We start from the raw sequence: 22,585 nt of genomic DNA on the forward strand, positions 1-22,585 counted from the left end.
CGGGAAATTGTGTTTGGAAAATTGACGGGATTGAAGGCCAATAAATCCCCAAGGCCTGATAGTCTACATCCCAGAGTAATTAAGGAAGTGTCCCTAGAAATAGCGGATGCATCGGTAATTTTCCAACAGTCTATCAACTCTGTATCAGTTCGTATGGACTGGAGGGTTGCTAATGTAACACCACTTTTTTTTTTAAAAGGAGGGAGAGAGAAAACAGGTAATTATAGACCAGTTAGCCTGACATCAGTAGTGGGGAAAATGTTGGAATCATTAAGGATGAAATAGCAGTGCATTTGGAAAGCAGTGATAGATTGGTCCAAGTCAGCATGGATTTATGAAAGGGAAATCATGCTTGACAAATCTTCTGGAATTTTTTGAGCATGTAACTAGTAGAGTGGACAAGGGAGAACCAGTGGATGTGGTGTATTTGGACTTTCAAAAGGCTTTGACAAGGTCCCACACAAGAGATTGGTGTGCAAAATTAAAGCACATGGTATTGGGGGTAATGTACTGATGAGGATAGAGAACTGATTGGCAGACAGGAAGCAGAGAGTTGGGATAAACGGGTCCTTTTCAGAATAGCAGACAGTGATTAGTGGAGTGTTGCAGGGCTCAGTGCTGGGACCCCAGCTCTTTACAATATATATATTAATGATTTAGATGATGGAATTGAGTGCAAAATCTCCACGTTTGCAGATGACACTAAACTGGGTGGCGGTGTGAGCTGTGAGGAGGATGCTAAGAGGCGGCAGGGTGACTTGGACAGGTTTGGCGAGTGGGCAAATACATGGCAGATGCAGTATAATGTGGATAAATGTGAGGTTATCCACTTTGGGGGCAAAAACACGAAGGCAGAATATTATCTGAATGGCGGCAGATTAGGAAAAGGGAAGATGCAGCGAGATCTGGGTGTCATGGTTCATCAGTCAGTGAAAGTTGGCATGCAGGTACAGCAGGCGGTGAAGAAGGCAAATGGTATGTTGGCCGTCATAGCAAGGGGATTTTAGTATAGGAGCAGGGAAGTCTTACTGCAGTTGTACAGGGCCTTGGTGAGGCTCCACCTGGAATATTGTGTTCAGTTTTGGTCTCCTAATCTGAGGAAGGACGTTCTTGCTATTGAGAGAGTGCAGCGAAGGTTCACCAGACTGGTTCCAGGGATGGTTGGACTGACATATGAGGAGAGACTGGATCAACTGGGCCTTTATACACTGGAGTTTAGAAGGATGAGGGGATCTAATAGAAACATGTAAGATTCTGATGGGACTGGACAGCTTAGATGCGGGTAGAATGTTCCCAATGTTGGGGAAGTCCAGAACCAGGGGACACAGACTTAGGATAAAGGGCAGGCCATTTAGGACTGATATGAGGAGAAACTTCTTCACCCAGAGAGCTGTTAACCTGTGGAATTTCCTACCGCAGAGAGTTGTTGATGCCAGTTCATTGGATATATTCAAGAGGGAGTTAGATATGGCCCTTACGGCTAAAGGGATCAAGGGGTATGTAGAGAAAGCAGGAAAGGGGTACTGAAGGAATGATCAGCCATGATCTTATTGAATGGTTGTGCAGGCTCGAAGGGCCGAATGGCCTACTCCTGCACCTATTTTCTATGTTTCTATGTCTACAGTACTCAGTTGCATTACTTTATTATGAGCATAACAATTGGTGACGAGATAATGAACAACCACGCGAACAACCACGGAACACTGTTGGTCTCGTGGAGAAATTCTCAGAAGGAAATGATTGAGAGGCCTTCATGGAGTGACTCGACAAATACTCTGTAGTCAATGAGCTAGAAGCAGATGAGAACACTGCCAAACGAGGGGCGATCCTCCTCACCGTCTGCGGGGCAACAACCTATGGCCTCATGAAGAATCTTCTCGCTCCGGTGAAACCAACAACCAAATCCTATGAAGAAGTGTACGCTGGTCCGAACGCAGCTAAATCCGAAGGAAAGCGTTCTGATGGCAAGGTTTCAATTCTACATGTGTCAGTGGTCTGAAGGCCAGGAAGTGGCAAGCTACATCGCCGAACTAAGGCGCTTTGCAGGACATTGGAATTCGATGGATTCCTTGAGCAAATGCTTAGAGACTTTTTGTGCTTGACATTGGCCATAAGGTTATCCTTCGCAAACTGTTGACTGTTGAAACACCGAATCTGAGCAAAGCCATAACGATAGCCCAGGCATTTATGGCCACCAACGATAACACTAAACGAATTTCGCAGCATAAAGAGGTTTTGGCAAGTACTGTACACAAAGTAATGTCCTTTTCAGGCAGAAATGGATATGGCAGAATGTACACGCCTGCAGCTGCACGACCTCAGATGACCCAGAGTCTGCCATCAATCATTAATGCAAGGCAGTTAACACCTTGATGTTGCTGTGAGGGTGATCATCGAGCCCATCAATGCCGCTTCAAATACTATGTGTGCAAAGGCTGTGGAACAATGGGACACCTCCAGCGAATGTGCAGATGAGCTGCAAACCCTGCAAACCACCATGTTGCGGAGGAGAACAGATCCATGGTTGATCAGGCTGAACTAGAGACTAGAACTGAGGAGGCAGAAGTGTACAGAGTACACACCTTCACCACGAAATGGCCACCGATCATGCTAAAAGTCAAATTGGATGGAATTCCAGTATCCATGGAACTGGACACGGGTGCGAGTCAGTCTATCATGAGCAAAAAGGCCTTCGACAGGCTGTGGTGCAACAAGGCACACAGGCCCAAGATTAGCTCCATTCATACCAAGGTAAGAACTTGCACTAAAGAGCTGATCCCTGTAATTGGCAGCGCAGCAGTAAAAGTCTCCTATGATGGAGCAGTGCACGAACTCTCACTATGGATTGCACCAGGAGATAGCCCCACGCTGTTCGGCAGAAGCTGGCTAGGAAAAATCCGCTGGAACTGGGACAGCATCCGAGCATTCTCGTCTGTTGATGAAGCCTCATGTGCCCAGGTTCTGAGCAAGTTCCCGTCATTGTTTGAGCCAGGCATCGGAAGTTTCTCGGGGTCAAAGGGACAGATCCACTTGGTACCCGGTACACAACCCATCCATCAAAAGGCACAGGCGGTACCATATATGATGCGAGAGAAAGTGGAAATTGAGCTGGACAGGCTGCAGTGAGAAGACATCATTGCGCCGGTAGAGTTCAATGAGTGGGCCAGCCCTATTGTTCTGGTTCTCAAAGGCGACGGTACGGTCAGAATTTGTGGGGACTAGAAAGTAACGATTGACTGTTTTTTGCTACAGGACCAGTACCCGCTACCCAAGGCAGATGACCTATTTGTGACTCTGGCTGGAGGAAAGAAGTTCACGCAGGAGCTGGCGGAATCTTCGAAAGGCCTCACCTGCATCAACACGCACAAAGATCTGTTCATCTACAATAGGTGCCCGTTTGAGATTCGATCGCCCGCAGCAATTTTCCAAAGGAACATGGAAAGTGTTCTACAGTTGGTTCCACGCATCGTGGTTTTCCAGGACGACGTACTGGTCACATGTCGGGACATCGTCGAACACTTGCAGAACATGGAAGAGGTTCTAAGTCGGCTAGATCACGTGGGACTCAGGTTGAAATGTGCAAAGTGTGTTTTCCTGGCACCAGAGGTCGAGTTCTTAGGGAGAAGAATTACGGCAGATGGCATCAGACCCACCGACGCCAAGACGGAGGCCATCAAGAATGCGACAAGAGCACAGAACGTGACAGAGCTGCCGTCATTCTGGGGACTCCTCAACTATTTCGGTAATTTCCTACCTGGGTTAAGCACCTTGCTAGAACCTCTACATGTACTATGCAAGGGAGATGACTGGGTATGGGGTAAATCACAAGAGGCTGCTTTTGAGAAAGCCAGAAATCTGTTATGTTCCAACAAACTGTTTGTCTTGTATAACCCATGTAAACACTTAGTGCTAGCTTGCAATGCATCTTCTTACAGGATCGGGTGTGTGTTACAACAAGCTAACAAATCGGGAACATTGCAACCGGTCGCCTATGCATCCAAGAGTTTGTCCAAGGCCGAAAGGGTCTATAGCATGATTGAAAAAGAAGCTCTGGCATGCATTTACAGGGTGAAAAAAATGCACCAGCATCTGTTTGGTCTCATGTTTGAGCTGGAAACTGACCATAAGCCGCTCATATCGCTATTCTCAGAGAGCAAAGGGATTAATACCAATGCCTCTGCCCGCATCCAAACATGGGCACTCATGCTGGCTGCATACAACTATGTAATCCACCACAGACCAGGCAGAGAAATGCGCTGATGCTCTCAGTCAGCTACTATTGCCCACCACCGGGGTGGAAATGGCAAAGCCTGCAACTTGCTCTTGGTGATGGATGCATTTGAAAATGAAAAGTCACCCGTTACCGCCTGCCAGATCAGGACCTGGACCAGCCAGGGATCCTTTACTGTCCCTTGTAAAAAAAACAGTGTCCTCCATGGGAGCTGGTAGACCATCCCAGCAGAGATGCATGAAGAGATCAAGCCATTCCAGCGGTGCAACGATGAAATGTCCATACAGGCGGACTCTCTTTTGTGGGGTAATTGCGTGGTTTTGCCTAAGAAAGACAGGGAAATGTTCATACACGACCTACACAGTACCCACCCAGGCATAGTAATGATGAAAGCTATAGCCAGATCCCATGTGTGGTGGCCCGGCATCGACGCAGACTTAGAGTCATGCATGCGCCAATGCAACACTTGCTCTCAACTGAGCAATACACCCAGAGAGGCACCGCTAAGTTTGTGGTCATGACCCTCCAAACCATGGTCGAAGATCCACAATGACTTTGCAGGCCCGTTCCTAGGCAAAATGTTTTTGGTTGTTGTGGATGCTTAAAAATGGATTGAATGTGTAATATTGTCTGTAAGCACATCCACTGCCACCATCGAAAGCCTTCAAGCCATATTTGCCACACACAGTCTGCCCGATGTCCTTGTCAGCGACAATGGGTCGGACATCACCAGTGCTGAATTCAAGGAATTCATGACCCGCAATGGGATCAAGCACTTCACATCTGCCCCGTTCAAGCCTACATCCAACGGTCAGGCAGAACGGGCAGTCCAGACCATCAAGCAAAGCTTGAAATGCTTATCGGAAGGCTCCCTACAGACCCGCCTGTCCCAAGTCCTGCTCAGCTACTGCACCAGACCCCCCTCACTCACGGGGTTCCCCCAGCCAAACTGCTCATGAAAAGGGCGCTCAAAACAAGGCTCTCTCTTGTCCACCCTGATCTCCATGATCACATCGAGGACAGGTGGCATCAATGAAGCATGTACCATGATCATGCAGACTTATCATGTGATATTGACGTCAATTACCCTGTATTAGTACGCAATTGTGGACATGGTCCCAAATGGTTTGCTGGCACTGTCATAGCCAAAGCAGGGAGTCAGGTGTTTCAGGTCAAACTTGCCAATGGACTAATGTGCAGAAATCATTTGGACCAAACCAAACTGCGATTCACAAACAGCCACGAGCAACCTGATGAGGAAACCACCAACTTCGACCCTCCAACATATACACAAGCGACAACCGACATCACGGTTGACCACGAAACTGAACTCACCATCCCCAGCAGCCCGGCAAGGGCAGCTGTCCAGCAGCCCAGCGAAGAACCAACCAACTCACCCACAACTGCATTTGTACCGAGACGATCGACAAGGGAGTGAAAAGCCCCAAATCGTCTCACCCTGTAAATAAGAGTACTATTGACTTTGGGAGGGAGTGATGTCATGTATGCAACCCCAGGCAACCTGTATAATACTGCCACCAGAGGGCTTACCTGTTGGATCCCAGCATCCCTTGGGAGCACTGCATATAAGCAGGCCTCCCACACAGTACCAACACTTTGGAGTCTGAATAAAGGAGCTAACGTCACACTTACTCATTGTCTACAGTACTCAGTTGCATTACTTTATAATGAGCATAACACCACCGATCTCTGAGCTCCCTTCCTGTTGATTCCCAGGGCAATCAATCACCACTCGCCAACATTATGCTGCCAGATTAAGTTGAGGGGCTCAGAGGAGGTAATAAATTGAGGCCGTGAATCTGAATTAAGAAATAAAATTAGAGAAGCATGAATAAATGAACGAATAGAGGCAACATAAACTAAAGGGTACAATCCTAAAGTGGGTGCATGAACAGTGAGCGGGTTTACGCACACAAATCGCTGAAGGTGGCAGGACAGGTTGAGAAAGCAGTTAAAACATTTACAGGATCCTGTGCATCACAGAGGTGAGGCGTACAAAAGCAAGGAGGTTATGATGAACCTTTGTAAAACATTAGTTCAGCCTCAACTGGAGCATTGTGTCCAATTCCGGGCACCGCACATTAGGATGTGAAGGTCTTAGAGAGGGTGCAGAAAAGATTGACAAAAATGATTCATGAGATGAGGGACTTCAGTTACGTGGATAGACTGGAGAAGCTGGGGTTGTTCTTCTTTGAGCAGAGACGGTTGAGAGCAGAGTTGATAGAGGTGTTCCAAATCATGAGTGGTCCAGACAGATTAGATAGAGAGATACTGTTCCCGCTGGCAGAAGGGTTGAGAACCAGAGGAGACAGATTTATGGTGATTGGCAGAAGATCATCATCATCATAGGCAGTCTCTCGAATCGAGGATGACTTGCTTCCATGTTAAAAAGTTCACACGTGTTTCAATGAAGCACCTAAAATTCCAGGTCCAAACTAAATCTTGAAGGCTGGAAGATGCCTGTGCGTGGAATTTTTAACGTGTGGTGACCATTGCATGCCAGCCACCACAGACTTGACAGAGCTAGGTCTTGGTCCAGTGGCAAGGAGTAATCAAGACGATTGGAGACCAGCTCTGCTGCACGGACCTAGTGCGCATACAAATCGCAGTGTGGGCTGGTCCATGCTGCACCTGGGTCCTCACCTCTTCTAGGCCCTGAACTCGCGCCTCTCCTGGGCCCCAATCACGTCCCTCTACAATCTCTCGCCGCTCCTTCACCCCGACCTCGCCGCTCCTGCTGTACCTGCCCACGCTCCAATCACTGCCCTGGACCTTGGTGACGGCCCTTTTCACTGCCATTGCTCACCTGCTGCAGCACATTCTGCTCCCTGGAGTGGTACGCCGCCACGCTGCTCCTTCCGCTCCCCGGCCTGCTTCAATGGTGGTCGCAGGCCGGGGGCCACTCAGACTGCTGGTCTAGGCCACCACGCTGCTGCGTCCGCTCGCTGGCCTGCTCCGATGGTGCTCGCAGGCCGGGGGCCGCTCAATCTGCTGGGCTAGGCTGCCATGCTTCTCTTTCTGCTCCCCGGCCTGCTCCAATGGTGGTCGCAGGCTAGGGTCCGCACAGACTGCTGGGCCAGGCCGCCATGCTGCTCCTTCTGCTCCCTGGCCTGCTCCGATGGTGGACTCTTTGGTAGACTGTGGGTAAGACACACAAAGAAACTACACACAGGACAGTTGAACAGCTTCTCCCCAGTGTGAATTCGCTCGTGTACCAGTAAGTGGGATGAACGAGACACACACACACACCCGAGTGAGAGTGTTCCAGTGCACTGCCTGTGAAAATAGCTTTAACCAATTGCACAGCCTGAAAAAACATCACACCATTCACAGTGGGGAGAAACCGTACACATGTTCTGTGTGTGGATCAGGCTTCAACTGATCGTCCAACCTGGAGAGACACAAGGGCACCCGCACCACGGAGAAACCGTGAAAATGTGGGGATTGTGGGAAGGGATTCAATTGCCCCTCTGCACTGGAAACTCATCGACGCCGTGACAATGGAGAGAGGCCGTTCAACTGCCCTGTGTATATGAAGGGATTCACTCGTTCATCCAATCTGCTGGTACATGAGCAAATTGGCAGAAGAACCAAAGGTGATGTAAGAAAAATCTATTTTATGCAGCAAGTGGTTACGATTTGGAATGCACAGCCTGAAAAAGGTGGTGGAGGCAGACTCAATCACTGCTTTCAAAAGGGAGTTGTATAATTATCTGAAAGAAAACATTTGCAGGGCCGGAGGAAAAGCCGGGGCAGTGGGACTAGCTGGGAGCCAGCAAGGGCTGGATGGGCTGAATGGCCTTCCGTGCAGTAACCATTCTCTGATTGTGTGAGCAGAACACATAAGTCTGGTCCCTGACTCAATCTAAAGCTTCCTGATTGTGAGCAACTCTGTTAAACCTGCCCTGCACCTTCACTGCTCCAAGGAGAACCACCCCAGATGCTGCAGCCATCATCTTATTGAATGGTGGCAGGCTCGAGGGACCAAATGCCGACTCATCTCCTATTTCTGATGTTCTCATGTATTCATGTCACTGGTCCCCATCCTGCACCTGATGGCCACCCTGCAGTAAGATGGCCACCGCGCATGCTCCCTGCCCTGCAGCGGGACAATGGGAAGCATTGTGACGTCGAGGAAGCCCCGCCCCTGTCGCTCCCCGCGGCGGTCGGTCCCGTGCTGCCCAAAGATGGCGGCCGAATTCCCCGCAATCTCCGACAGTAACTAAGGCCCGTCCCCGCCCGAAGGTGTCCCGCAGCCGCCATCCGCCAACCAAATCTCGCCGCCCGCGCATGTCCGTGAGAATGTGAGTCCGTGGGGACGCCGGGCGCGCTCCTCCATCCTCCGCGACGGCGGCGGCGAAGCATCGTCCGTCCGCGGCCAATAGGCTGGCCCACGCCGGCGCACAACCCCTCTGTCCGCTAACCACTCCTTCCCCCTCTCTCCTTGCCTCTCTCACTCCATCCACTCTCTCCCCCTTCCACACACTCTCTCCCCTTCCTCCCTCTTTCCTCTCCCCCTCTATCTCTCCCCTTCCCCTCTCTCTTCCCCCCTTCCCCTCTCTCTTCCCCCCTGTCTCCCCTTCCCCCTCTCTTTCACTCCTTCCCCTCCCTCTCCCCTTCCCCCCCTCTCTCACTCCTTCCCCTCCCTCTCCCCTTCCCCCTCCCTCTCACTCCTTCCCCTCCCTCTCCCCTTCCCCCTCCCTCTCACTCCTTCCCCTCCCTCTCCCTCCTTCCCCTCCCTCTCCCTCTCCCCTTCCCCCTCCCTCTCACTCATTCAACTCTCTCTTGTCCCTTCCTGTCTCTTTCCTGCTCCTTCCTCTATCTTTCACAGAGCAGGTAGCTCCATAGCTCAGGGGTTAGAGCACTGGTCTTATCAACCAGGGATCGTGAGATCAAATCTCTCTGGGGCTTTGTCAAAATTAGTTTAGTATTTAAATACACTGTCAATTAACAAGGGGTTTAATTATGAATATTAAACAGCTCCGAGACCGAACCTTGAACAGAAGATTCTCCTTTCCCTTTCCCCGTCACTACACATTCTGCCTCTTTTTACTCTCTCTCGCTTTCCCCGTTTCTCTTTATCACTCATTCCCCTCTCCCCTTCCCCACTCTCTCCCCTTCCCCACTCTCTCCCTTCCCCACTCTCTCCACTTCCCCTCCCTCTCCCCTTACCCACTCTCTCCCCTTACCCACTCTCTCCCTCATTCCTCACTCTCTCCCTTTCCCCTCTCTCTCCCCTTCCCCACTCTCTCCCTTTCCCTTCTCTCTCCCCTTCCCCACTCTCTCCCTCATTCCCCACTCTCTCCCCTTCCCCACTCTCTCCCCTTCCCCTCTCTCTCCCCTTCCCCACTCTCTCCCCTTCCCCACTCTCTGCCCTGACCCTCTCTCTTCCTCACTGTCTCCCCATCCCCTTCCCCTCCCACTCTCTCCTCTCCCTCTCTCTCTCCCACTCCTTCCCCACTCTCTTCCCTTCCCCTCTCTCGCCCATTCCACACTCTCCCTCTCTCCATCACCTCCCTCACTTGCCCCACCTCCCTCTCTTCCCCACTCTCTCCCTTTTCCCTCCCTCTCTCTCGCCTTCCCCCTCTCTCTCAATCATTTCACTCTCTCTTTTCCCTTCCACTCTCTTTCCTGCAGCTTTTCCTGTCTTTTCCAGCGCTGGTGGCTCCATAGCTCAGGGGGTCAGAGCACTGGTTTTGTAAACCAGGAGTCGTGGGTTCAAATCTCACTGGGGCCGACTCAAAATTAGTGTCAGTATTTAAATACACTATCAATTAACAGGGGCTTTAATTATGAATATTAAACAGCTCCGAGACCGAACCTTGAACAGAAGATTCGCCTTTCCCTTTCCCCATCACTACACATTCTGCCTCTTTTTACTCTTTCCCGCTCTCTCGCTTTCCCCGTTTCTCTTTATCACTCATTTCCCTCTCCCCTTCCCCACTCTCTCCCTTCCCCACTCTCTCCCCTTCCCCTCTCTCTCCCCATCCCCACTCTCTCCCCTTCCCCTCTCTCTCCCCTTCCCCACTCTCTCCCTCATTCCCCACTCTCGCCCCTTCCCCTCTCTCTCCCCTTCCCCACTCTCTCCCCTGACCCTCTCTCTTCCTCACTGTCTCCCCATCTCCTTCCCCGCCCACTCTCTCCTCTCCCTCTCTCTCTCCCTTCCCCATCACGACCTGTTCTACATCATTTTCCTCCTCTACATCATTTTTCTCCACTCTCCCTTTCCAACTATCTCGCTTTCCACGTCTCTGACTTATTCCCCTCTCCCCCCGTCCCCATCCCTCGCCTCACCCTGTCTCACCCCTTCCTCTCTCTTGCTCTCCCCTTCTCTCTCTACTTTCATTCGCTCCCCACTCCTTCCCCTCTCTATCCTTCCTCATCTATCTTACTTCTCTCCCCAACCCCTCTGTCCGCTAACCACTCCTTCCCCCTCTCTCCTTGCCTCTCTCACTCCATCCACTCTCTCCCTCCCTTCCACACACTCTCTCCCCTTCCTCCCTCTTTCCTCTCCCCCTCTGTCTCTCCCCTTCCCCTCTCTCTTCCCCCCTGTCTCCCCTTCCCCCTCTCTCTCACTCCTTTCCCTCCCTCTCCCCTTCCCCCTCCCTCTCACTCAATCGACTCTCTCTTTTCCCTTCCTGTCTCTTTCCTGCTCCTTCCTCTATCTTTCACAGAGCAAGTAGCTCCATAGCTCAGGGGTTAGAGCACTGGTCTTATCAACCAGGGGTCGTGAGGTGAAATCTCTCTGGAGCTTTGTCAAAATTAGTTTAGTATTTAAATACACTGTCAATTAACAAGGGGTTTAATTATGAATATTAAACAGCTCCGAGACCGAACCTTGAACAGAAGATTCTCCTTTCCCTTTCCCCGTCACGACACATTCTGCCTCTTTTTACTCTCTCTCGCTTTCCCCGTTTCTCTTTATCACTCATTCCCCTCTCCCCTTCCCCACTCTCTCCCTCATTCCCCACTCTCTCCCCTTCCCCACTCTCTCCCCTTCCCCACTCTCTCCCTTCCCCACTCTCTCCACTTCCCCTCTCTCGCCCCTTCCCCACTCTCGCCCCTTCCCCTCTCTCTCCCCTTACCCACTCTCTCCCTCATTCCCCACTCTCTCCCTTTCCCCACTCTCTCCCCTTCCCCACTCTCGCCCCTTCCCCTCTCTCTCCCCTTCCCCACTCTCTCACTCATTCCCCACTCTCGCCCCTTCCCCTCTCTCTCCCCTTCCCCACTCTCTCCCTCATTCCCCACTCTCTCCCCTTCCCCTCTCTTTCCCCTTCCCCACTCTCGCCCCTTCCCCTCTCTCTCCCCTTCCCCACTCTCTCCCCTTCCCCTCTCTCTCCCCTTCCCCACTCTCTCCCCTTCCCCATCTCTGCCCTGACCCTCTCTTTTCCTCACTGTCTCCCTATCCCCTTCCCCTCCCACTCTCTCCTCTCCCTCTCTCTCTCCCACTCCTTCCCCACTCTCATCCCTTCCCCTCTCTCACCCATTCCACACTCTCCCTCTCTCCATCCCCTCCCTCACTTGCCCCACCTCCCTCTCTTCCCCACTCTCTCCCTTCCCCCTCCCTCTCTCTCGCCTTCCCCCTCTCTCTCACTCCTTCCACTCTCTCTTTTCCCTTCCACTCTCTTTCCTGTTCCTTCCCCTGTCTTTCCTAGGGCGGGTGGCTCCATAGCTCAGGGGTCAGAGCACTGGTCTTGTAAACCAGGAGTCGTGGGTTCAAACCTCACTGGGGTCTACTCAAAATTAGTGTCAGTATTTAAATTTACAGTCAATTAACAGGGGCTTTAATTATTATTATTAAACATCTCTGAGACCGACCCTGGAACAACAGGCATGTCGTCTCTCTTAGACGCTCTCCCCTTCCAAATCTCTCTCTCCCTTCCCCATCACGACCTGTTCTACATCATTTTCCTCCTCTACATCATTTTTCTCCACTCTCCCTTTCCAACTATCTCGCTTTCCCCGTCTCTGACTCATTCCCCTCTCCCCCCGTCCCCATCCCTCGCCTCACCCTCTCTCACCCCTTCTCCTCTCTTGCTCTCCCCTTCCCTCTCTACTTTCATTCGCTCCCCACTCCTTCCCCTCTCTCTCCTTCCTCATCGATCTTACTTCTCTCCCCAACCCTGCTGTCCGCTAACCACTCCTTCCCCCTCTCTCCTTGCCTCTCTCACTCCATCCACTCTCTCCCTCCTTTCCACACACTCTCTCCCCTTCCTCCCTCTTTCCTCTCCCCCTCTGTCTCTCCCCTTCCCCTCTCTCTTCCCCCTGTCTCCCCTTCCCCCTCTCTCTCACTCCTTCCCCTCCCCCTCCCCCTCCCCTTCCCCCTCCCTCTCATTCCCCCTCCCTCTCATTCATTCAACGCTCTCTCTTTTCCCTTCCTGTCTCTTTCCTGCTCCTTCCTCTATCTTTCACAGAGCAGGTAGCTCCATAGCTCAGGGGTTAGAGCACTGGTCTTATCAACCATGGGTCGTGAGATCAAATCTCTCTGGGGCTTTGTCAAAATTAGTTTAGTATTTAAATACACTGTCAATTAACAAGGGGTTTAATTATGAATATTAAACAGCTCCGAGACCGAACCTTGAACAGAAGATTCTCCTTTCCCTTTCCCCGTCACTACACATTCTGCCTCTTTTTACTCTCTCTCGCTTTCCCCGTTTCTCTTTATCACTCATTCCCCTCTCCCCTTCCCCACTCTCTCCCCTTCCCCACTCTCGCCCCTTCCCCTCTCTCTCCACTTCCCCACTCTCGCCCCTTCCCCACTCTCTCCCCTTCCCCACTCTCTCCCCTTCCCCACTCTCGCCCCTTCCCCTCTCTCTCCCCTTCCCCACTCTCGCCCCTTCCCCACTCTCTCCCCTTCTCCACTCTCTCCCCTGACCCTCTCTCTTCCTCACTGTCTCCCCATCCCCTTCCCCGCCCACTCTCTCCTCTCCCTCTCTCTCTCCCACTCCTTCCCCACTCTCTTCCCTTCCCCTCTCTCGCCCATTCCACACTCTCCCTCTCTCCATCCCCTCCCTCACTTGCCCCACCTCCCTCTCTTCCCCACTCTCTCCCTTCCCCCTCCCTCTCTCTCGCCTTCCCCCTCTCTCTCACTCCTTCCACTCTCTCTTTTCCCTTCCACTCTCTTTCCTGCTCCTTCCCCTGTCTTTCCCAGGGCGGGTGGCTCCATAGCACTGGTCTTGTAAACCAGGAGTCGTGGGTTCAAACCTCACTGGGGTCTACTCAAAATTAGTGTCAGTATTTAAATTTACAGTCAATTAACAGGGGCTTTAATAATAAATATTAAACATCTCTGAGACCGACCCTGGAACAACAGGCATGTCGTCTCTCTTACACGCTCTCCCCTTCCAAATCTCTCTCTCCCTTCCCCATCACGACCTGTGCTACATCATTTTCCTCCTCTACATCTTTTTTCTCCACTCTCCCTTTCCAACTATCTCGCTTTCCACGTCTCTGACTTATTCCCCTCTCCCCCCGTCCCCATCCCTCGCCTCACCCTGTCTCACCCCTTCCTCTCTCTTGCTCTCCCCTTCCCTCTCTACTTTCATTCGCTCCCCACTCCTTCCCCTCTCTCTCCTTCCTCATCTATCTTACTTCTCTCCCCAACCCCTCTGTCCGCTAACCACTCCTTCCCCCTCTCTCCTTGCCTCTCTCACTCCATCCACTCTCTCCCTCCCTTCCACACACTCTCTCCCCTTCCTCCCTCTTTCCTCTCCCCCTCTGTCTCTCCCCTTCCCCTCTCTCTTCCCCCCTGTCTCCCCTTCCCCCTCTCTCTCACTCCTTCCCCTCCCTCTCCCCTTCCCCTTCCCTCTCACTCATTCAACTCTCTCTTTTCCCTTCCTGTCTCTTTCCTGCTCCTTCCTCTATCTTTCACAGAGCAGGTAGCTCCATAGCTCAGGGGTTAGAGCACTGGTCTTATCAACCATGGGTCGTGAGATCAAATCTCTCTGGGGCTTTGTCAAAATTAGTTTAGTATTTAAATACACTGTCAATTAACAAGGGGTTTAATTATGAATATTAAACAGCTCCGAGACCGAACCTTGAACAGAAGATTCTCCTTTCCCTTTCCCCGTCACTACACATTCTGCCTCTTTTTACTCTCTCTTGCTTTCCCCGTTTCTCTTTATCACTCATTCCCCTCTCCCCTTCCCCACTCTCTCCCCTTCCCCACTCTCGCCCCTTCCCCTCTCTCTCCACTTCCCCACTCTCGCCCCTTCCCCACTCTCTCCCCTTCCCCACTCTCTCCCCTTCCCCACTCTCGCCCCTTCCCCTCTCTCTCCCCTTCCCCACTCTCGCCCCTTCCCCACTCTCTCCCCTTCTCCACTCTCTCCCCTGACCCTCTCTCTTCCTCACTGTCTCCCCATCCCCTTCCCCGCCCACTCTCTCCTCTCCCTCTCTCTCTCCCACTCCTTCCCCACTCTCTTCCCTTCCCCTCTCTCACCCATTCCACACTCTCCCTCTCTCCATCCCCTCCCTCACTTGCCCCACCTCCCTCTCTTCCCCACTCTCTCCCTTCCCCCTCCCTCTCTCTCGCCTTCCCCCTCTCTCTCACTCCTTCCACTCTCTCTTTTCCCTTCCACTCTCTTTCCTGCTCCTTCCCCTGTCTTTCCTAGGGCGGGTGGCTCCATAGCTCAGGGGTCAGAGCACTGGTCTTGTAAACCAGGAGTCGTGGGTTCAAACTTCACTGGGGTCTACTCAAAATTAGTGTCAGTATTTAAATTTACAGTCAATTAACAGGGGCTTTAATTATTATTATTAAACATCTCTGAGACCGACCCTGGAACAACAGGCATGTCGTCTCTCTTAGACGCTCTCCCCTTCCAAATCTCTCTCTCCCTTCCCCATCACGACCTGTTCTACATCATTTTCCTCCTCTACATCATTTTTCTCCACTCTCCCTTTCCAACTATCTCGCTTTCCCCGTCTCTGACTCATTCCCCTCTCCCCCCGTCCCCATCCCTCGCCTCACCCTCTCTCACCCCTTCTCCTCTCTTGCTCTCCCCTTCCCTCTCTACTTTCATTCGCTCCCCACTCCTTCCCCTCTCTCTCCTTCCTCATCGATCTTACTTCTCTCCCCAACCCTGCTGTCCGCTAACCACTCCTTCCCCCTCTCTCCTTGCCTCTCTCACTCCATCCACTCTCTCCCTCCTTTCCACACACGCTCTCCCCTTCCTCCCTCTTTCCTCTCCCCCTCTGTCTCTCCCCTTCCCCTCTCTCTTCCCCCTGTCTCCCCTTCCCCCTCTCTCTCACTCCTTCCCCTCCCCCTCCCCTTCCCCCTCCCTCTCATTCCCCCTCCCTCTCATTCATTCAACGCTCTCTCTTTTCCCTTCCTGTCTCTTTCCTGCTCCTTCCTCTATCTTTCACAGAGCAGGTAGCTCCATAGCTCAGGGGTTAGAGCACTGGTCTTATCAACCATGGGTCGTGAGATCAAATCTCTCTGGGGCTTTGTCAAAATTAGTTTAGTATTTAAATACACTGTCAATTAACAAGGGGTTTAATTATGAATATTAAACAGCTCCGAGACCGAACCTTGAACAGAAGATTCTCCTTTCCCTTTCCCCGTCACTACACATTCTGCCTCTTTTTACTCTCTCTCGCTTTCCCCGTTTCTCTTTATCACTCATTCCCCTCTCCCCTTCCCCACTCTCTCCCCTTCCCCACTCTCGCCCCTTCCCCTCTCTCTCCACTTCCCCACTCTCGCCCCTTCCCCACTCTCTCCCCTTCCCCACTCTCTCCCCTTCCCCACTCTCGCCCCTTCCCCTCTCTCTCCCCTTCCCCACTCTCGCCCCTTCCCCACTCTCTCCCCTTCTCCACTCTCTCCCCTGACCCTCTCTCTTCCTCACTGTCTCCCCATCCCCTTCCCCGCCCACTCTCTCCTCTCCCTCTCTCTCTCCCACTCCTTCCCCACTCTCTTCCCTTCCCCTCTCTCGCCCATTCCACACTCTCCCTCTCTCCATCCCCTCCCTCACTTGCCCCACCTCCCTCTCTTCCCCACTCTCTCCCTTCCCCCTCCCTCTCTCTCGCCTTCCCCCTCTCTCTCACTCCTTCCACTCTCTCTTTTCCCTTCCACTCTCTTTCCTGCTCCTTCCCCTGTCTTTCCCAGGGCGGGTGGCTCCATAGCACTGGTCTTGTAAACCAGGAGTCGTGGGTTCAAACCTCACTGGGGTCTACTCAAAATTAGTGTCAGTATTTAAATTTACAGTCAATTAACAGGGGCTTTAATAATAAATATTAAACATCTCTGAGACCGACCCTGGAACAACAGGCATGTCGTCTCTCTTACACGCTCTCCCCTTCCAAATCTCTCTCTCCCTTCCCCATCACGACCTGTTCTACATCATTTTCCTCCTCTACATCTTTTTTCTCCACTCTCCCTTTCCAACTATCTCGCTTTCCACGTCTCTGACTTATTCCCCTCTCCCCCCGTCCCCATCCCTCGCCTCACCCTGTCTCACCCCTTCCTCTCTCTTGCTCTCCCCTTCCCTCTCTACTTTCATTCGCTCCCCACTCCTTCCCCTCTCTCTCCTTCCTCATCTATCTTACTTCTCTCCCCAACCCCTCTGTCCGCTAACCACTCCTTCCCCCTCTCTCCTTGCCTCTCTCACTCCATCCACTCTCTCCCTCCCTTCCACACACTCTCTCCCCTTCCTCCCTCTTTCCTCTCCCCCTCTGTCTCTCCCCTTCCCCTCTCTCTTCCCCCCTGTCTCCCCTTCCCCCTCTCTCTCACTCCTTCCCCTCCCTCTCCCCTTCCCCTTCCCTCTCACTCATTCAACTCTCTCTTTTCCCTTCCTGTCTCTTTCCTGCTCCTTCCTCTATCTTTCACAGAGCAGGTAGCTCCATAGCTCAGGGGTTAGAGCACTGGTCTTATCAACCATGGGTCGTGAGATCAAATCTCTCTGGGGCTTTGTCAAAATTAGTTTAGTATTTAAATACACTGTCAATTAACAAGGGGTTTAATTATGAATATTAAACAGCTCCGAGACCGAACCTTGAACAGAAGATTCTCCTTTCCCTTTCCCCGTCACTACACATTCTGCCTCTTTTTACTCTCTCTTGCTTTCCCCGTTTCTCTTTATCACTCATTCCCCTCTCCCCTTCCCCACTCTCTCCCCTTCCCCACTCTCGCCCCTTCCCCTCTCTCTCCACTTCCCCACTCTCGCCCCTTCCCCACTCTCTCCCCTTCCCCACTCTCGCCCCTTCCCCTCTCTCTCCCCTTCCCCACTCTCGCCCCTTCCCCACTCTCTCCCCTTCTCCACTCTCTCCCCTGACCCTCTCTCTTCCTCACTGTCTCCCCATCCCCTTCCCCGCCCACTCTCTCCTCTCCCTCTCTCTCTCCCACTCCTTCCCCACTCTCTTCCCTTCCCCTCTCTCGCCCATTCCACACTCTCCCTCTCTCCATCCCCTCCCTCACTTGCCCCACCTCCCTCTCTTCCCCACTCTCTCCCTTCCCCCTCCCTCTCTCTCGCCTTCCCCCTCTCTCTCACTCCTTCCACTCTCTCTTTTCCCTTCCACTCTCTTTCCTGCTCCTTCCCCTGTCTTTCCCAGGGCGGGTGGCTCCATAGCACTGGTCTTGTAAACCAGGAGTCGTGGCTTCAAACCTCACTGGGGTCTACTCAAAATTAGTGTCAGTATTTAAATTTACAGTCAATTAACAGGGGCTTTAATAATAAATATTAAACATCTCTGAGACCGACCCTGGAACAACAGGCATGTCGTCTCTCTTACACGCTCTCCCCTTCCAAATCTCTCTCTCCCTTCCCCATCACGACCTGTTCTACATCATTTTCCTCCTCTACATCATTTTTCTCCACTCTCCCTTTCCAACTATCTCGCTTTCCACGTCTCTGACTTATTCCCCTCTCCCCCCGTCCCCATCCCTCGCCTCACCCTGTCTCACCCCTTCCTCTCTCTTGCTCTCCCCTTCCCTCTCTACTTTCATTCGCTCCCCACTCCTTCCCCTCTCTCTCCTTCCTCATCTATCTTACTTCTCTCCCCAACCCCTCTGTCCGCTAACCACTCCTTCCCCCTCTCTCCTTGCCTCTCTCACTCCATCCACTCTCTCCCTCCCTTCCACACACTCTCTCCCCTTCCTCCCTCTTTCCTCTCCCCCTCTGTCTCTCCCCTTCCCCTCTCTCTTCCCCCCTGTCTCCCCTTCCCCCTCTCTCTCACTCCTTCCCCTCCCTCTCCCCTTCCCCTTCCCTCTCACTCATTCAACTCTCTCTTTTCCCTTCCTGTCTCTTTCCTGCTCCTTCCTCTATCTTTCACAGAGCAGGTAGCTCCATAGCTCAGGGGTTAGAGCACTGGTCTTATCAACCAGGGATCGTGAGATCAAATCTCTCTGGGGCTTTGTCAAAATTAGTTTAGTATTTAAATACACTGTCAATTAACAAGGGATTTAATTATAAATATTAAACAGCTCCGAGACCGAACCTTGAACAGAAGATTCTCCTTTCCCTTTCCCCGTCACTACACATTCTGCCTCTTTTTACTCTCTCTCGCTTTCCCCATTTCTCTTTATCACTCATTTCCCTCTCCCCTTGCCCACTCTCTCCCCTTCCCCACTCTCTCCCTTCTCCACTCTCTCCACTTCCCCTCTCTCCCCATCCCCACTCTCTCCCTTTCCCCTCTCTCTCCCCTTCCCCACTCTCTCCCCTTCCCCTCTCTCTCCCCTTCCCCACTCTCGCCCCTTCCCCTCTCTCTCCCCTTCCCGACTCTCTCCCTCATTCCCCACTCTCTCCCCTTCCCCACTCTCTCCCCTTCCCCACTCTCGCCCCTTCCCCTCTCTCTCCCCTTACCCACTCCCTCCCTCATTCCCCACTCTCTCCCTTTCCCCTCTCTCTCCCCTTCCCCACTCTCTCCCCTTCCCCTCTCTCTCCCCTTCCCCACTCTCGCCCCTTCCCCTCTCTCTCCCCTTCCACACTCTCTCCCTCATTCCCCACTCTCTCCCCTTCCCCACTCTCTCCCCTTCCCCACTCTCGCCCCTTCCCCTCTCTCTCCCCTTCCCCACTCTCTCCCCTTCTCCACTCTCTCCCCTGACCCACTCTCTTCCTCACTGTCTCCCCATCCCCTTCCCCTCCCACTCTCTCCTCTCCCTCTCTCTCTCCCTCTTTTCCCCACTCTCTCCCTTTCCCCTCCCTCTCTCTCGCCTTCCCCCTCTCTCTCACTCCTTCCACTCTCTCTTTTCCCTTCCACTCTCTTTCCTGCTCCTTCCCGTCTTTCCCAACGCAGGTGGCTCCATAGCTCAGGGGTCAGAGCACTGGTCTTGTCAACCTGGAGTCGTGGGTTATAACCTCACTGGGGTCTACTCAAAATTAGTGTCAGTATTTAAATTCACAGTCAATTAACAGGGGCTTTAATTATAAATATTAAACATCTCTGAGACCGACCCTGGAACAACAGGCATGTCGTCTCTCTTACACGCTCTCCCCTTCCAAATCTCTCTCTCCCTTCCTCATCACGACCTGTTCTACATCATTTTCCTCCTCGACATCATTTTCCTCCTCTCTCCCTTTCCAACTATCTCGCTTTCCCTGTCTCTGACTCATTCCCCTCTCCCCCCGTCCCCATCCCTCGCCTCACCCTCTCTCACCCCTTCCCCTCTCTTGCTCTCCCCTTCCCTCTCTACTTTCATTCGCTCCCCACTCCTTCCCCTCTCTCTCCTTCCTCATCTATCTTACTTCTCTCCCCAACCCTTCTGTCCGCTAACCACTCCTTCCCCCTCTCTCCTTGCCTCTCTCACTCCATCCACTCTCTCCCTCCCTTCCACACACTCTCGCCCCTTCCTCCCTCTTTCCTCTCCCCCTCTGTCTCTCCCCTTCCCCTCTCTCTTCCCCCCTGTCTCCCCTTCCCCCTCTCTCTCACTCCTTCCCCTCCCTCTCCCCTTCCCCCTCCCTCTCACTCATTCAACGCTCTCTCTTTTCCCTTCCTGTCTCTTTCCTGCTCCTTCCTCTATTTTTCACAGAGCAGGTAGCTCCATAGCTCAGGGGTTAGAGCACTGGTCTTATCAACCATGGGTCCTGAGATCAAATCTCTCTGGGGCTTTGTCAAAATTAGTTTAGTATTTAAATACACTGTCAATTAACAAAGGGTTTAATTATGAATATTAAACAGCTCCGAGACCGAACCTTGAACAGAAGATTCGCCTTTCCCTTTCCCCATCACTACACATTCTGCCTCTTTTTACTCTTTCCCGCTCTCTCGCTTTCCCCGTTTCTCTTTATCACTCATTTCCCTCTCCCCTTCCCCACTCTCTCCCCTTCCCCACTCTCTTCCCTTCCCCACTCTCTCCCTTCCCCACTCTCTCCCCTTCCCCACTCTCTCCCCTTCCCCACTCTCTCCCTTCCCCACTCTCTTCCCTTCCCCTCTCTCTCCCCATCCCCACTCTCTCCCCTTCCCCTCTCTCTCCCCTTCCCCACTCTCTCCCTCATTCCCCAGTCTCTCCCTTTCCCCTCTCTCTCCCCTTCCCCACTCTCTCCCCTTCCCCTCTCTCTCCCCTTCCCCACTCTCGCCCCTTCCCCTCTCTCTCCCCTTCCCCACTCTCTCCCCTTCTCCACTCTCTCCCCTGACCCTCTCTCTTCCTCACTGTCTCCCCATCCCCTTCCCCTCCCACTCTCTCCTCTCCCTCTCTCTCTCCCTCTTTTCCCCACTCTCTCCCTTTCCCCTCCCTCTCTCTCGCCTTCCCCCTCTCTCTCACTCCTTCCACTCTCTCTTTTCCCTTCCACTCTCTTTCCTGCTCCTTCCCGTCTTTCCCAACACAGGTGGCTCCATAGCTCAGGGGTCAGAGCACTGGTCTTGTCAACCTGGAGTCGTGGGTTCAAACCTCACTGGGGTCTACTCAAAATTAGTGTCAGTATTTAAATTCACAGTCAATTAACAGGGGCTTTAATTATAAATATTAAACATCTCTGAGACCGACCCTGGAACAACAGGCATGTCGTCTCTCTTACACGCTCTCCCCTTCCAAATCTCTCTCTCCCTTCCCCATCACGACCTGTTCTACATCATTTTCCTCCTCTACATCATTTTCCTCCTCTCTCCCTTTCCAACTATCTCGCTTTCCCTGTCTCTGACTCATTCCCCTCTCCCCCCCGTCCCCATCCCTCGCCTCACCCTCTCTCACCCCTTCCCCTCTCTTGCTCTCCCCTTCCCTCTCTACTTTCATTCGCTCCCCACTCCTTCCCCTCTCTCTCCTTCCTCATCTATCTTACTTCTCTCCCCAACCCTTCTGTCCGCTAACCACTCCTTCCCCCTCTCTCCTTGCCTCTCTCACTCCATCCACTCTCTCCCTCCCTTCCACACACTCTCTCCCCTTCCTCCCTCTTTCCTCTCCCCCTCTGTCTCTCCCCTTCCCCTCTCTCTTCCCCCCTGTCTCCCCTTCCCCCTCTCTCTCACTCCTTCCCCTCCCTCTCCCCTTCCCCCTCCCTCTCACTCATTCAACGCTCTCTCTTTTCCCTTCCTGTCTCTTTCCTGCTCCTTCCTCTATTTTTCACAGAGCAGGTAGCTCCATAGCTCAGGGGTTAGAGCACTGGTCTTATCAACCATGGGTCCTGAGATCAAATCTCTCTGGGGCTTTGTCAAAATTAGTTTAGTATTTAAATACACTGTCAATTAACAAGGGGTTTAATTATGAATATTAAACAGCTCCGAGACCGAACCTTGAACAGAAGATTCGCCTTTCCCTTTCCCCATCACTACACATTCTGCCTCTTTTTACTCTTTCCCGCTCTCTCGCTTTCCCCGTTTCTCTTTATCACTCATTTCCCTCTCCCCTTCCCCACTCTCTCCCCCTTCCCCACTCTCTTCCCTTCCCCACTCTCTCCCTTCCCCACTCTCTCCCCTTCCCCACTCTCTCCCCTTCCCCCACTCTCTCCCTTCCCCACTCTCTTCCCTTCCCCTCTCTCTCCCCATCCCCACTCTCTCCCCTTCCCCTCTCTCTCCCCTTCCCCACTCTCTCCCTCATTCCCCAGTCTCTCCCTTTCCCCTCTCTCTCCCCTTCCCCACTCTCTCTCCTTCCCCTCTCTCTCCCCTTCCCCCACTCTCGCCCCTTCCCCACTCGCTCCCTCATTCCTCTCTCTCTCCCCTTCCCCACTCTCTCCCCTGACCCTCTCTCTTCCTCACTGTCTCCCCATCCCCTTCCCCTCCTACTCTCTCCTCTCCCTCTCTCTCTCCCACTCCTTCCCCTCTCTTCCCTTCCCCTCTCTCGCCCATTCCACACTCTCCCTCTCTCCATCCCCTCCCTCACTTGCCCCACCTCCCTCTCTTCCCCACTCTCTCCCTTTCCCCTCCCTCTCTCTCACCTTCCCCCTCTCTCTCACTCCTTCCACTCTCTCTTTTCCC

The 22,585-nt window shown here is 52.7% G+C and overlaps 3 non-coding genes across 3 annotated transcripts; all 3 read left to right on the forward strand.

Moving 5' to 3' along the window:
* Nucleotides 1-9,915: 9,915 nt before the first annotated feature.
* On the forward strand, nucleotides 9,916-9,989 carry trnat-ugu (transfer RNA threonine (anticodon UGU)). Its single transcript has one exon. It is a non-coding gene; the product is annotated as a tRNA-Thr (tRNA).
* Nucleotides 9,990-11,914: 1,925 nt separating this feature from the next.
* On the forward strand, nucleotides 11,915-11,987 carry trnat-ugu (transfer RNA threonine (anticodon UGU)). Its single transcript has one exon. It is a non-coding gene; the product is annotated as a tRNA-Thr (tRNA).
* Nucleotides 11,988-14,869: 2,882 nt separating this feature from the next.
* On the forward strand, nucleotides 14,870-14,942 carry trnat-ugu (transfer RNA threonine (anticodon UGU)). The gene has a single exon. It is a non-coding gene; the product is annotated as a tRNA-Thr (tRNA).
* The last annotated feature ends 7,643 nt before the right edge of the window (nucleotides 14,943-22,585 follow it).

This window comes from Pristiophorus japonicus, unplaced genomic scaffold (assembly GCF_044704955.1).
Source record: "Pristiophorus japonicus isolate sPriJap1 unplaced genomic scaffold, sPriJap1.hap1 HAP1_SCAFFOLD_1972, whole genome shotgun sequence".
Taxonomy (NCBI): Eukaryota; Metazoa; Chordata; class Chondrichthyes; family Pristiophoridae; genus Pristiophorus; species Pristiophorus japonicus.